The 14,548-nt window shown below is 34.0% G+C and overlaps 1 pseudogene; it reads right to left on the bottom strand.

Annotated features, from left to right (window-relative positions):
• Positions 1-14,548, bottom strand: part of LOC125362995 — a 101,559-nt pseudogene that overhangs the window by 64,869 nt on the left and 22,142 nt on the right.

Raw genomic sequence — 14,548 nt, 5'->3', positions numbered from 1 at the left:
TGGACAACATTTTCAATTGGCTGGCCTTCCAGGTCAGAGGCTTGAATAAGGCTGCATCTACTTATGCTAAATAGGTAGTGGTACCTGTGAGCACCTGTTCAGTCTACCTAATGAATTCAACCTTTGCCTCTGGATTCTTGAGAACAACAGGTGCTTTGTGATGGGTGGCAGATGTGACGATGTTGATGCAGCCATACAAGCCATTCCAGTAAATCCTCAAGGGTAAAAAATCCACAACCTTGGAGATAGACTATAAAGATGACAAACACTTGATTAAATTCTTTGCCTACCATAACAAAAAAAAAAAAACAACTTTTAACACTTTCAGAGAAAATACCGCATTTTTCAGTCTTTTGTCACAATGACAACAGCATCAAATTGGATTTATTCACAGTCATCACTAATAGCTAAACGATTACATTTATATTAAATTCATTTTAGTAAATGAACCAATTGCTTTATTTAATAGAAAATAGAGCTGCTCTACCTTTAAATCTTAGTTGTAGCCCCACATTTTAACAACAAGCATTCAGTTATGCAAGCTCTTTTATCTCCAGTTTTCTTGACTATAACATGGGTTTGTAACAATTACACTAAAAAGTATTCATGGATTAATTGATATACATTATTTGAATCATTACTGGAGCATACACTAAAAGCATTCAATAATTATCGTTAATTATTAACATAATCATATGAATAAAATCTAAATTGCAATCATTTTACTGGTGTAGATTACTGACAGGCCATTTATAACCTGTACATAAGTATATTTGTGTAATTTCAATGCTTTGATTTTATTGCTGCAAATAATGCCTTATTTAACACCAAGTCATGTTCAGATTGTTATCTGTTCCCTCTCTAAAGAGAGGCCAAATCTGTTTTGTGCATTACCAGATCACTATTAGATTTCACTATTAGCAATTAGAGAAAGACAGTGGATCTAAAAATTCCAGGTGCATATGAGGCAAGAATTTAAAGAAAAATAATCATAACTGATCTTTTTACTGTTATCTTTCCAATATATTAAGCAGTTGTTCAAAATTTGCTTTCAAAATCAAGTAGAAATTACCCACTGTCCCTTTCAATTTTAATAAAGTAGCTATTTTTTTTATTAAATTCTATTACATCCTATTTAAAGAGTTTTATTTGCTATTGTTTTTAGACAAAGCCTTCAACAGGATATGGTAGTCCTAGATATAGTGAAATCATTCTTTTGAATTTAAATCTTGTGTGTACACCAGAGATCTATAATAATCTTAAGGATATGTAGTTTCTTATTAATTTCCATTTTAGTCCAAAAACATCCAGAACTGACAAAAGTGAAATCAGTGATTCATTAATTGTAGGCACATTGACAGATTCCTCTATGCAAGGAGAATTTCCTCCTAGTTATTGGTACAATTAAGTCACCTTTAACCTTCCATTAGGAAACAAACTGACTACATGTAGTCAACAAACTGACTACATTCACTAACTTAGTTATTGTTCATTCAACTCTTGTTGATTACATCATCTGGAAAAGTGTTTACTCTATTCAATCCAATAGTAATCCAACATTGTTCCTGTTCTACAGATTAAGGTGTATCTGAAATTGCCATAAATATTTTTTGAGAGACTTTATTCTGAGACCTTCTGAAGGCCCCTTCACATACTGAAATTTATTTATAAAATTATAATAAACCATTTCACATAACTGAAAGGCTCCAACCACCAAATTGATAAGTGTATGGGCTCTTATTCAGTAGCCACTTACAGCTTAAAATACTCATTGGTCATAATGTACCCACTCCAAGGTATGTACTTTCAGTCTTCAGAATCCATTCATATTTTTCTTTTTATCTGAAAGTACCACTCTTTAATCTTGTCTCCTGGATCTCTCTGTAGCCTCAGACCTAGACCAAAAGTCACTGGTTTACCTAAAATAGATTTATTCTTAATAACCTGAGTTCATAGTATCTCATGATGTTTAATACAGAGTTTAACTTACAGAGTTATTATTTTTATTGACATAGTTTTCCAGGATTGGAGTTTGAACTCAAGACCTCATGCTTGCTCAGCTATCACATGAAGTATGTGCCCATCTCTAAAGACTTTGCTTAAATAACTTTCTAAAACTGTGTTGAGATCATACAAATGGTATTGCTTAGTGATCAAGAAGTACTTTCAATTCAAAGACATTTTGTTGAATGGAGAGGCTGCACAAAACTGTTTCATGCATAGAATTTCTATAAAAGAAGAAAGTTGGAGACATTGAATATTTGGAAGAATTGAAGTTGAGAGGTTTAGAGAAAACATACATCTATTGGAGCACTTTAAATGTATTTGGCAAATGTGGTTTCTATTCCTCACTAAATCTTTAGTAAATGCTTATTTTTAAAGTCTTGTAAAGTTGATGGTTGTGAAAGAGTGAATAGCAAAATACTTGGTTTTTGCTAAAATGGTTCAAAAGAAGAAAGAATATTGTTCCACTGTGAGTTTCTACAAGTGTAACAACTTTATAAGTTGATACCTACCAAAGAGTCAAAATAGGTGCTGGGGATTATAAACCAGGTTTCTACCTGACTCATCCTTCCTGAATGATGAAATCATTACTTCCATTAATATCCAGCTAAGCTTGTATAGGAAGTCATGTTACCCCTTTGAAAGAAAGATTAAATGAGTTACGTGTGTACACACATATGTATATAAACAAAAATGTCTACTTAGCCATGATTTTTGGATAAACAAGAAAATATCCTGTTTACTAATTTTCAGAATTTTACATAAGTTTTTCAAAATATTAGAGCTTCACCATGGCTGCTGATCTTAAAGCCAGGATATATATATAGTGCCAGTCCCAGGGCTTGATCTCAGGGTCTGCGCACTTGACCCTAAATGCTTTTGCTCAAGCCTAGAATTCTACCACTTGAGCCACAGTTCCACTTCCAGTTTTTTTTTGTTTATGGCACTGAGGAATTGAACCCAAGGGCTTCATGCATGCTAGGCAAGCTCTCTACCACTAAGCCACATTCCCAGCCCATGAAAAGGAAATTTGTATTCAAATACCAACCACACAATGATTTTCCAATATTCTTCAAGTAAATAAATCACATATGTTTTTCAAGTACATAAATCACTTATTTTGTATCAAGATAGAAGAGAGAGAAGCAAATCTAAATTAAAATAAATGCTAAATATAAATATATACACATATAATAAATTATGGGTGATGTTTTCAAAATTAAATCTAAACATATCACAAAATCATCATATCAAAATCATCATCAGCATATCACAAAATTCATCAGTACTTGTAACTAAACACATTACCACCTTGTGAAGACCTAATTACACATTGCCAATTTTGTCAATGTATATACTTAAATAATGTGGATAGATATGACAAATAATATTTTCTTTTGTGGAGGTTTCTATTTAGATGCCTGGATATTTGGCACAGAACATTTTGACTACAAAGGAGTGAAAACCAGAGAGTGTGACAGGAGTTGGTATTTCACATGGATGCCAAAAACTCACACAGCTCTTGAGCATTGTCTCTCATCTGTGCTTGACCACTTTATTTGCATTTTCTCTTTATCAGCCTGTTCAAGTTTTCTCCACATTTCCATTGATGTTAAGCTGATGATATTATCTTTGTGCAGAAAAACAAATTCAGGAGGCATTCACTTCTCAAACTCTACAAAATATTTTATATCCTGAAATGCAACAGCAGCAGCAGCAACAACAACAACAAATGTTGGTGGCAAAAAAAATAAAGGAAGAGGTAACCAATTTGACAAGAAATGTACTCACTACCTTACCTATATAACTATAACCCCTTTGTACATCAACTTGACAATAAAATTACATTTAAAAAAAAAACTTGGAAGAAGAAGCTAGGTCATAAGGTCATATATAGATTTTTCATGTTTCCATAGTTTCTGCTTGAAGATGCTAGTAATCTTTATGCGTGCATCAACCTGTGATGTTCTCTCTAATTTAAAGTCCTAAAAGATTACATAACTGAGTAAAACTTTGACAAGTTTTAAGTTATTATCCACAAGATTTTCTCCTTTTTTGTCTTCACTCAGCCAAGTCCTTTAATATGAGAATCCTATTAGCTGGATTTTGAATGTCAATAACATAGCTTGGCCAGTTCATTTACCCCATTTTGTCTGCAGGTTTTCTTCTCATGCACTTAATGTCTGCTTTGTACCAGATGAAAGACATCTATTGCAAATCCCCCTTGAAAATGAACACAAGTTCACATCATCATAAATTAATGGCAAGTAATCTTCCATTTCTTCCTGTTTTTATCCTTTTGTCTGATTGCTCCATTAGATCTTTTCCTCTGAAGTTTCAATTGTAAGAAGAATTGTAATGCCACCTTTAAGTATAATTAGAACGGACAACTGAACAGAATCAGGAAAAGCATCCTCAATCATTAATTGTCCTAGGAACTCACTCTTGGTAATATGAATACTGAATATGGTCAACAGAACAAAGAACAAGAACAACCCAAAAAATTGGTGAATTAATTGGCCTAGTGGAGGCAAATAGAAGAGGCACACAGCCAAATATCACTCAGCCAGTGTTATCAGTCTCCTCACTGTGATAAAGTCATCACAAGTATGGTGGCTTTGGTAACTTTGGTGGCTTTATGTTCCAGTAGGTGAGATCTCAAAACCTAAACTTACTGATAGAAATAAGGCTAATGTGAAACTATCCTTTGTAGATTGTGCTTATATGTCCAAATTATTTGATATTGTTATTACCTAGCAGGTTCAGTTGCCAGCATTCTGGCAATAAGTATATAGCAAATAAGAATTATTGTACATCTTGAGAAGTATATTTCATTATTTGTCTTCCTATCAGAGAGACAATATGGCAAAGAATTTAAGATTCAAGAGCAGATTCATTGGACTTAACCTTCAGCTCTGTCATTTACTTTCTCTGTGACCTTGAGAAAAACTATTTGTTCTCTCTGCTTGAGTTTTTCTCTGCAAAGTGTGGATATTAGTAATTAGCTAATAAGATTTTGTTAGAAATAACTGATTAAATATACAAAAAGTTCTTAAACAATATACAGTCCTGGACAATTACCTCGTATCAAGATAAATATAAAATACCCCAAGGATGTGTAACACTGTCTACTGTGTCCTGGTTGATATTGGAAGATGGCAACAAATTCTTACTGGGTAAACTTGGGTTTAAAAACAAAATCTATCCAGAATGTAAAGGCGCATACAGACTATGAAATAATAAAGATCATCTGAGACAGATAAAGCCTCACAGCACAAGTTCAGAAACAGATCAGATTGTACCTCCTACTGGATCACAGTCTGGGAACACAGAAAGGAGTCCCTCTCCCTTGTAACTGTTAGGGTACCCCAACACAACTGTAAGGTTTCCCCAACACATCACCTACAATAGTGGGAGTAATATAAAGAGCAGATATAAAATTATGCACATTTCACACACAAATAAATGTGTTTCCACCAAAGAAGCTGAGGTCCTTTTAGACATAGCTTCCCACACCATTGTCCCAAGTTGAACTAATTATTAAATAATGGTTTCCTAGTCAATTAAATTAGTAATAAAAAATAAAGAAATTACATTTTTCTTTTTTTAATTATTATTAAATTTTATTGATAAGGTGATGTGCAGAAAGGGTATAGTTACATAATAAGGTAGTGAGTACATTTCTTGTCATATTTGTTACACCTCCTTCATTTTTCTTTCCCTTCCCCAGTTCAGATAAGCATATATACAATATCCAGTGTACCAGAATCATATACAGTGACCACAGGGGGTACGTCAAAGGAAATTCACCTAGTACATTAAACATTGACAACAGTAAAATCCTCCTGTTTCCATCTCTTGGAGTTCATTTTGCTTAGCCTCATCTTATATAATCATATGTATGTAACTGTTGAGACCTTTTTATGTTTATTTAGTAATTATTTGGTTTTAGAGAGATGATGTAAAGTCACTGACCAAAATATGTAGAAATACCATTTGAAAAGAAGTTTGTTGCTTTACAGACGTGATCTCTACTGTTTTCCCCTCCCCCTCCAACAACCACATATCAGGGAGACCATGCGCCTTTGTCCTCGGTGCTCTAGGCTTGTCTCACTCAATATTATTCTTTCAAGATCTGACCATATCCCTGTGAATGCCATTATTTTATAATTTCTTTTTTTTGCCATTAAGATTACCTTTATTTTAAGTATACATTAAACAAGAGATTGATTATCTAAAATCAAATGTAACACTTTTGAAAGAGACATTCTAAAATAACTGATTGTAATGACAAATTAAAAATTTACTGAGTAGTCTGATTTCTAAGTTTATCTTGCTGTTAATTTTATTAAACATATTTCTATTTTTTCAGTAGGCAGACAATTATGTTTACTTTAGAGGCAATATTTTTTGTTGATTATTCAGTAGAATTCATTATGTTACCTAATATGCACAGAATGGACTTTTCTATGAAATTATGTAGGATGTCATGTTATCTTCTCCATATTAATAACCTAATTGTATTTTCATATGTGCAAGTAAACTTTATGAACAATATTCTTTGTTAGCTCTCTCTACTCTAGTTGCTGCTCACCACACAATCTGAGGCTGTTTTAAGAGTTCTTTTTTTAAAAATGGATTCACATTCACAAGGCTTTTATCCTGTTTGGGTTCTAATACTCATTTTAAAATGCCACACATTTGTATTTCTTTTCTTCAAAAGACAAATGCATTGACATACATGAAAATTGGTTCTGCTCACATTATCAAAGGCCCATATGTTCTCACTTATGTACTCATTTCACTTTTCTTTTAGTTCAAAGTTATAAAAGGCATAAAAAAGTGGCAAATCTTCTAATGAATGGAGCTTCTTTTGAGTGGAGTCTTGGTTTGTTTGGGAGGAGGGATTTGAGGCAGGGATTGATTTTAGACCTGACTGTAGTTTTTGTGTTTTTTTTTTTCATGCACATAAGGAGTAGCAGAGATAAGAAAACACTTTTTTTAAGGAAAGAACTCACTAAGCAACCCCAGAAGAGATTAGTGGAGTTTCCTAGGGAGATAATTTGCATCCAATTTGTAAGCAGTGGGAACCCAAGGACCAAGAGGGAACATTTGGTTTGCACTAAACATCTATTTCTCAGAAGTTTGTAAAATACACACGCACACAAACACACACACACACACACACACACACACACACTTTCAAATATCCTTTATTAAATGTTGCTTAATGAATCTTTTCTCAGGAAAAATAGGAAGCATCTTTCTGATCTTTAATTAACCATACCCTAACCTAAAGCCAAAATATAAAGAATTTCCAAAAGAAAATTCTACTCTATGACTCCAGTGTGATTCTGATATCAATATCTTTCCAACGGCATCTTGAATATTCATGAAATGCTCCTAAACTTTATTGAAGTAAATAAAAATCAATGCACTTGGTGTTGGTAATTGCCTTAGCTAATTGCCTTAGTGGTACAATGTTGTTTTCCTAAAGTCCATGTAATTAGAATCTTGGTCCCAGGATTTTTGTATTGGGCAGTGATAACTCATTTAAACTATGAGGCACAAGAGAGATCTTTTAGTCATTGGAAGTGTGAGGCCGTTCTCTTGAGATTTGTTGATAATTTTCATGAGAGAGATTTTATAAAAGAGCAAGTCGGGCTTAATTCAGCTGTTTCTGCATCTTGTCTTGAGAGGTGACTGCTTGCTCTGCATTTTACAGCCAAAGAAGAGTCTCTCAACCAAGAGCCTACATCAGCATGCCCTTTGAACTTAGAACCTCTAGAACCATGAGCTAAGTAAACTCTGCTTCTGTAAAAGCCTGTGTCAGCTATCTGATTAAAAGTAATAAAAGACTGAATAAGAGTAGTTTTTTTCTGATTAAACATGCAAAATATGTTTTCTAAACTACTGTATATAATACATAAAGCCTAATTAGACTTCAGATTTATATTGCAGAATACATTCATCTTACCTACATAATGTTCAGTAGGAATAAAAATTTAATGTCATGCAATTCATAATTCTGAACAGAATAGTATTTCTGAATGCATGACTTAAGACAATGACTTTTTCAGTCTTAAGAGCTGGAAAAAAATAGAAACAAAGCTGAGTTTTAGGGAGAACTGCTCAGGCTGTTCTAAAAAAATACATTTCAGTCTTATATATTTATTTATCTATCTATTTATTTATTTGTTTATTTATCTGTTTATGCCAGTCCTGGGGCTTGAACTCAGGGCCTGAGAACTGTCCTTGAGCTTTTCTTTGCTCAAGGTTAGTGTTCTACCATTTATGGCTTTTTTGGTGGTTAATTGGAGATAAGAGTCTCAGACTTTGCTGATCAGGCTGGCTTTGAACCATTATTTTCAGATTTTAGCCCCTTAAATTGCTAGGATTATAGGTATAAGCTACCTACTGGTTACTGTTTCTCAGGCACATTTTTATGGCTTTTAGTTGTACTCTTCTCAAGAGATTTCTGCAGAAGCAGAAGCCAGTGGGAAGCTTAAGAATAGTCTCCCTGCGCATGCTAACCACCAAGCTACCATAAATGAAGCAAATCACAGATACTTGGACTCTTCATTTGTGCGGTCTTATCTTGATCTTTATGATCACTGTTCCAGATATCTCTTTTAATGTATCCAAGGACAATACTAGTTGAAATAAAATTTAAATGAGAATTCTACCACTGAACCAGGCTTGCACATGTCTTGTATGTATGCTTATCTAATTTGAGGAGGGGAAAGAGAAGTACAGAAGACAAAGGGACAAGGGTGAACCAATTCAACAGCGAAACCCACTAGACACTATGTTGGAAATGTGCTATACAACTTTGGGGAGAGGGAAACCAAGAGGGGAAAAACTGGCAGAAAATGAGGGAGGGGGTGACACTGTTCGAGAGGAAATTATGTACATATTACTAACTTGTGTAATTGTAATCCCTCTCTATACCACCTTTACAATAAAAATTTTCCAGTAAAATCTCAAGTAAAAAACATTGCAAATGGAACATCATACTTCATTCCTTGTTTCATGGCTTCCCTTGAGAATGTATAAAGATTTTAAGAAAACTGTGAGAAAAGGATAAGGAAAAACCTTGGTTAATGACATGAGTCCCAGTCGATGTTTGCAGAGGCAGAAGGGTAGGAATTAATACAATGCTTATTTGCTTTTGTAATAAATAAAGCCTCTATTTTTAAAATCCCTAATCTTTATCTTGTTTGTAACTTCAGTTGTTTTATTCATTCTTGATTCACTAGATTTTTTGATTGGCTATGAATTTATGAATCATCAACAAAACCTGAAGTCTTTTAAAATGGATGTTACTTTGTTTACAAAGAAAAGTATTACCAGGCAAAAACTAGACAGAAGCAAAAGAAAAAGAATTGAATTCAGTGATCTTCACCAAAGGTAAAGTTCTAAAAAAGTAAGTTAAATTTTTTTTCACCTACTTGTACTGTTCAACCACAGACTACATTCCTTCAATGTGTATTTGACTATTTTTAGCACTTATATGCAGGAAAATCATGTTATAAGAACTGTTGAAGCTTTTCTCTGAATGTCAAAGTACAAACTTCCTAAAGGTTTTATATGTGACTGAGAAAAAATTTCAGGCAGCCAGAAACCAGAACTAATATAAGTGGACTCTTTTTTTCTTTTAATTTGATGTAAAATATAAGACATCATTTTATTGCTTTCACAACTTAAAAGGAAATTAAGATAAAAGACTGTACTAATAGAATACATTACAAAATTAAACCACTCTTGGTTTCTAATACAAATGTGGCAAAAAATTAAGCAAATCATTAAAATTATTAAGCTTAATCATATTTACAGCTGTGACTGCTTATATAAAAAAGAGAGGTCTCAAATAAGAAAACAATTTTGTACCTCAAGCTCCTCGAAAAAAATGAGAAATAACCAAACCCCATATAGGCAAATGGAAAGAAATAACAAAGATTAGAGCAGAAAAATAAAGATTAGTAAAGCTATAAGAAAAATTAATAGAAAAAAGTTGTTTTAAAAAAAATTGCTAAACTTAGTTAATCTGGCTAAAAGAAGGAATGAAAGAATACAAGTAACTAAGACATGTAAGTGTATCACATAAAATCCCAATAAAATCAGTAATACTGTGAAGGAATACTTTGAAGACATATATTTACATACAGTAGAAAATATAGAATAAATGAATACATTCACTAAACCTCTCCAAATAGAACCAAGATGGCACAGAACACTTAAATAGGCAAATAACAAGCAATGAAATTGAAGTAGTAGTAGAGAATCTCCTCAAATACTCAATGTATTCACTTTCAAATTTCACCAGTTTTAAAGAGATTTAACACAAATATTACTCCAATTAAAGGGAAAATGAACACAACCAAACTCATTTTGCATGACACTAATCCCCAAACCCGAAAAAAACCACAATAATAACAATAGTAGAATTGCAGACAACTCTGTTCGAATAACAGACACAGAAATTTTCAATAAAATACTTGCAAACAAAATTCAAAAGCCCATTAAAAAGATAGTTCATTATAATCAAGTTGATATGCAAGGTTGATTCAAGACACAGAAGTCATTAAATGTAATCTAACACTTAAACAAAATCAGACAAGAATCGGATGATCATGCCAATGTAGAAAATGCCTGTATAGAGTGAAAGTGAGAGGGTCATTCTGAATAAGGTCTATAAATACATGTGCTAAATACTCTGGGGAAAACACTTTGAAAAATACTGAGGAAAAAAGAATGACAGAATTATAATATAGATGTGGGATGTGGGTTCTAGTGGGATGGAAGAATATCAATAGAGAGTATGACCGGAGGTGAAAATCATTGAAATACTTTATAAACACATGTGAAAATAGAACAATTAGGATTGTTGAGACTGGTCGGGAAAGGGAAAGAATGGGGATTAAGAAGAATAACAAAAGGGCTGAGTCTAATAAAGTACATTGAATTATATATGGACATGATAAAATGAAACCTCCCTGTACTACTCATTCATTCTAACAAAAATGTGGAAAAACTTAAGTTCCTTAAAATTATAATTTTCATATTATTAAAATGGCATTTATTTAATAATTATTTTATATTTTTATTATATTTAAGTCATGTACAAAGAAGTGGCCACTTAACAAAGCAGTTTATGATTACAATGCATCTTAATCCATGTAACCCTTACAAAGTTTTTACCTATCTCTCTCAACCTTTCCCTCACTTTTCCTAATTGTGTGGGATATACATTGAATACTTGACTGTAGTCATCTCTGCCTCTCCTCTTCATCTATCCCTCCCCCTTTAACTTCACTCCATTCCTTTCATGTACTTGCTTCCCGGTGTTTATTTTGTTGAACTTTGACTTTGCCTTTATAAGGAATTACACTATTTGACTTATCCCTTGAATCTACTATATTTCTTTTGTTGTTGTTTCTTTTTCTTAAAATTATTTATTTACTGTAAACGTGGTGTATGGAGGGGGTTACAGTTTCATACATAAGTCAATGGGTACATTTCTTGTATAATTTGTTACCTCCTCCCTCATCTCCCCCCCTACCACCTTCCCCTTTCTCTTTCCCCTTCATGAGTTGTTCAGTTGGTTTACACCAAATGGTTTTGTAAGTATTGCTTTTGGAGTCATTTGTCTTTTTATCCTTTATATCTCGCTTTTTATATTCCTTTTCACTTCCCTAGTTCCAATACAAGTATATACAGTATCCAGGGTACTCAGATGAGATACAGTGATAGCGCTGGAACAACGACAGGAAGGTAAAGAGGAGCAACAACAACAACAGCAACAAAAAGCTACACTTTCACATGGCATGTTGAAAGTGATTACAACAGTGGTATAACATTCATTTCCATAACATGGAGCTCATTTCACTTAGCATCATCTTATGTGTACATAGGGCATAGCTATTATGCTCTTGTGATCCTCTGCTGTGACTAGCCTAAACCTGTACTAATTATTCCCTATGAGGGAAACCATAGAGTCCATGTTTCTTTGGGTCTGGCTCACTTCACTTAGTATAATTTTTTCCAAGTCCTTCCACTTCCTTATGAATGAGGCAATGTCATTCTTTCTGATACAAGCATAAAATTTCGTTGTGTATATATGTGTCACATTTTCCTGATCCATTCATCTACTGAGGGGCATCTGGGCTAGCTCCATATTTTAGCAATGACAAATTGTGCTGCAATGAACATTGTTGTGCTGGTGGGTTTAGTGTGTTTTTGCTTGTTATCTTTTGGGTAGATGCACAAAAGTCGACTGCTGGGTCATAGGGAAGCTCTATGTTTAACCTTCTGAGGAACCTCCATAGCACTTTCCAGAGTGGCTGAACAAGTTTACATTCCCACCAACAATGAAGTGGGGTTCCCTTTTGGCCACAAAATTAAAGCAGAACTAAGGAAATGGAAAAACCTCCCATGCTCCTGCATTGGGAGGAATAACATTGCCAAAGGCTATCTACAAATTCAATGCAATACCATTAATATCCTAACACCATTTTTAATGAAATAGAGGAAACAATCCAAAAATTCATATGGAACAATAAAAGACCCCAAATAGCAAAAGCATTCCTAAGTAGAAAGAACAGTGATGAAGGAATTTCAATGCCAATCTTCACGCTCTATTACAAAGCTATAGTAACAAAAAAACCAGCTTGGTATTGGCACAAGAACAGGCCGAAGGACCAGTGGAACAGAACTGAAGACCCAAAAACAAACCTGCGTAACTATGCCTACGTAATCTTTGATAAAGAAGCTAAAATAATACGATGGGGGCTGGGAATATGGCCTAGTAGCAAGAGTGCTTGCCTCCTATACATGAAGCCCTGGGTTCGATTCCTCAGCACCACATATATAGAAAACGGCCAGAAGTGGCACTGTGGCTCAAGTGGCAGAGTGCTAGCCTTGAGCAAAAACAAGCCAGGGACAATGCTCAGGCCCTGTGTTCATGGCCCAGAACTGGCCAAAAAAAAAAAGGATGGAAGAAAGACAGCCTCTTTAACAAATGGTGCCACCTGTAACAAACTAAAAGTAGATCCTTATATATCACCCTGCACCAAAATCAATTCCAAATGGATCAAAAACCTCGAAGTAAAAACAGATAGCTTGAAAACACTACAAGAAGGAGTAGGAGAAACACTTGGGCTCCTTGGGTCTGGCTCCTTCCTTAATAAGTGCCAAAAAATACAACAAATCAAAGAACCGTTGGAAAAATGGGACTGCAACAAACTGCAGAGATTCAGCAGGGCAAAGGACATAGCTCTCAAGATAAACAGAAAGCCCACAGATTGGGAGAAGATCTTTACTGGCCATACAATGGACAACGGCCTCATATTTAAAATATATGCAGAACTAAAAAAATTAGATTCCTCCAAAACAAATCCTCAAAGAACCAACAGTCCCCTCAACAAGTGGGCTAAAAACCTAAAAAGACACTTCTCTGAAGAGGAAATGAGAATGATCAAGAGACATATGAAGAAGTGTTCTAATGTCACTGGCCATAAAAGAAATGCAAATCAAAACAACACTGAGATTCCACCTCACCCCAGTAAGAATGTCCTTTACACGGAAAACTAACAATAATGAATCCACTATATTTCAATTAAAACATCTGTATACACTTGAATGCTACCCAGTGTATTTATTTATGAATTTATAAGGTAATTCTAATATACTCATTACCTGACTTATGTAAATATAACCCCTTGTGCAATAAAAAAATAAAATTTAAAAAGCAGATAATAAAAAAGTTAATTCTAGCTTCTACATATGAGAAAACTCTGGCAACCTTTGTCTCTCTGGTCCTGACTCATTTCACTTAATGTAATTTGTCTAATCTATACATATAATACAGTATCATTATTTCTAATGGATAAGTAATATTCCTTTTGTATATATACCACATATTCTTTATCCATTTGTCCACTGAGAGGCATTTAGCTAATTCTAACCTTGGTTATGGTAAATAGCTTAATTAAACATAAACTCTCTCCATATCACAAATAATTCCATCCCTCAAAAGTTATACTTACACATATTACAGAAATGTATTTTCAACTAACCAAGAATATAACTTGTCAATAACTTAGCAAGCTAAAGTGTCATGATACTTTAAAAGACACTTAAAAGTTGAAAAATATGGGTTTTTTCAAAGGTACATCATTCTTTTTAAAAAATTGTGCATCTCTTTCGATTCATATTTCAATTTTCTCAGAGAACTTCACCCAAAAATAAAAATTCATGGGGATAAAACATAATTTTAGTTTCCCTTATTGGAATGGTCAGAATTAAGAGGCATTAAAATGTTATATGTTCCTTGATTAAACTCATCAGAAAACTAACTTGCCTGCCTGCCTTCCTCCCTTCCTCTCTCTCTCTCTCTCTCTCTCTCTCTCTCTCTCTCTCTTTCTCTCTCTCCCCCCCCCCTCTCTCTCTGCCAGTCCAGGGCTTTGTCACTGAGCCTCTTTGTGCTCAAGGTTAGCACTCTACCACTTGAGCCATGGCACCACTTGCTGCTTTTTTCTGAGTA

Source organism: Perognathus longimembris, chromosome 14, assembly GCF_023159225.1.
Source record: "Perognathus longimembris pacificus isolate PPM17 chromosome 14, ASM2315922v1, whole genome shotgun sequence".
Lineage (NCBI taxonomy): Eukaryota > Metazoa > Chordata > Mammalia > Rodentia > Heteromyidae > Perognathus > Perognathus longimembris.
This window is presented reverse-complemented; position numbering and strand designations above follow the sequence as displayed.